Below are 2,776 nucleotides of genomic sequence, written 5' to 3'. Positions count from 1 at the left end.
AGAATAATCTAATTCTATTCGAAAGCTCTTATGAAACACAATACATCTAATAAACATTGAAAATTCATTATTCGTAATGTTAACTCGCAAAAAGAGATTTATCATAATTAAAGGATTCATCGTAATCATTGATTTCTTACGGATGATAGAAAAAGAAAAAAGAAAAAAGAAAAAACAAAAAAAAAAAAAAGAAAAAAAAAAAGAAAGAAAGAAAAAAAATATATCATAATTCTAATTCTAACGCATTAGAGAAAAATTTATGTTTAAGAAATTCTTTATAAAATTTCACTCGTAATGGAAACAAATGGAAAATCGTAATTTTTTATTTTTTTTTTTTTTTTTTTTTTCTTTTTTTTTTTTTTTCATCGAGACTATATATTCATTTCTTACGAACGATTAATATAGAGAGAATAAATTCAATGACGATGAATAGAAAAATCAGATTCTAAAAAAGAAAAAGATGAAAAAGATGAAAAAAGAAAAAAGATATAGAGAATCTTTAATGAATCAATCCGTTTACATTTTAAGGAAACTTAGTAAATTCTCTAGGAAGTTAACTCAAAGGATACGTTTCGAATATCACAAGAGTATGTATATCATTTCTCCTATGTATACGTCTGTGTGTCTGTGTGTCTCTATGTGTGTGTGTGTATGTTCGTGTATATATACGTGTATATCTAATCTAATACAATATCGAAAACTTCCGACGTCATTATTAAGGGAAAACTTCGACCTCGTCTTCTCTCTCTCTCTCTCTCTCTCTCTCTCTCTCTCTCTCTCTTTCTCTCTCTCTCTCTCTCTCTCTCTCTCTCTCTCTCTCTGTCTCTCTCTCTCTCTGTCAGTCTTTATCTGTCTCTTATAGCGAAGTTACGTGGTTATAACTTTTGACACGCGTTACAATCCGCCGTCTCGACGATACTAAACTTTCCGCCATTTTTGTCTTCCACCCTCTCTTCTATGCACACCTTACTTTCCTTCGCCTACTACCCGATCCTAAAACCCTCGTCGAACGGGATGCAAACGAGAAACGATAGATCGACGTCGAGGCAACCCTATTGTTAAGGGGCATTAAAATTCCCCTAGTTAGAAAAAAAAAAGAAAAAGAAAAAAAAAGAAAAAAAAAAAAAGAAAAATAAAACGATAACAACAACAAAAAAGCTCCGGTGAACATTTTTCATTTTTCGTTTCTCTATTTTTTTTCTTTTTTTTCTTTTTTCTTTTCTTTTTAGAGGGATGGACTATTATAGCTGGATGAGAAGGGAAGTAGGAGTAGGAGGAGCTGGACGGAATGATGGGACGGGGGGAGAAGGGATGTTGGACTGGACGGAGGAATTACTTTTCTTTTTTCCTTACCTTTTTTGTTTCACTTCTTTTTTTTTTCTCTCTCTCTCTCTCTCTCTCTCTTTCTTTTTTTTCCTTTCTTTCCTCTCTTTCCTTTCTTTCTTTCTTTCTTCCTTTCCTTCTTTCCTTCTTTCTCTTTCTCTTTTTCAACGTGGCGTGTTCCCACCATGCGCGTCTAATACGAAAGTATTGTATAATGCATTACTTTATGTCAGAACAGTCACGCGCTTCGCAGCACGATTTTTCGCAGTTAGCTGGGCACTTTATTAAATTCCACGCTACCAGGCGCGACGTCTTGAATGCGTTTTAATTAATCCAGTAATTGAAGGTATATATCGCGGCAGAAGCGAATAATAATTTTCTACCTCATTGAAAATCTTCTCTCATATTTTAGAATCTGGATTCCTACCGATATCGTAGGATATATATATCCTATTTACAATATGTATATATATATATATATATATATATATATATATATATACATTGTAATCAACATTTTATTTGTTCTCTTCTTTCATCGGTGAAAAAAAAAAACAAACAAAAAAAAGAAAAAAAATATTCTTAAACGATGTATATTCTGTAAAGGGGTGGAGGGGGAGGAGGAAAAAAGAAAAGAACGAAAAAAAAATCGATCTCCGTTATTCCTTCTTCGATAGAAAAGCACGATCATTTTCAAGACTCAATGCACAACAATCAATAATAATAATAATAATAACAACAACAACAACTACAACAACAACAACAACAATAACAATAACAACAAAAATAACGATAACGACAAAACAATGAACTATGTCTATGTATAAATGTGTTCATCGATATATATATATATATATATATATATATATATATATAAAACAATCTCGATATTGTGAAAATTAATTTTGAAAAATATGTTCGAATAAAAATTGAAAATCATGAATTAGATGTAATTGATGATATGTCGTATTAGTAATGGGAGAGAAAAAAAAAAATAAAAAATAAAAAGAAAAATAAAAAAAAAAGACAGATAAGTAAATATAAGCGTTATTAAATAATTTTATGAGGAATAATGCGAATGAAATACGATTACGAATGTCGAATGGTTATAGTTATAATTCCCAGAATTCGTTTTATACTCGGTCTATCATAATCCTTTGATAATAAGGATTAGGTTGAACACACCGAAGACGATTACGATCAGGTTTGGCGACGATGCTCGATTATTGCGAACATTGCGGAAAACGTATCCAGCATATCAGGGTCAACATTTAATCCTATTTACCTTCGCAGATTAATCCCACGGTCTACATGTGAAATTAATTCTCAGCAAACAATTTCGTATAGTCATACTGCTTTAACGCTTTCCGAATGAAATTTCAGGTAATGGTAGCTTTGGTATTACGATGTTCCATTAAAAATTATTTATTCAATTAACGTGCGATTTTTATTA

This window comes from Vespa mandarinia, chromosome 23 (assembly GCF_050613455.1).
Source record: "Vespa mandarinia isolate Hongniang chromosome 23, ASM5061345v1, whole genome shotgun sequence".
Taxonomy (NCBI): domain Eukaryota; kingdom Metazoa; phylum Arthropoda; class Insecta; order Hymenoptera; family Vespidae; genus Vespa; species Vespa mandarinia.
Note: the sequence above shows the minus strand (reverse complement) of the source record.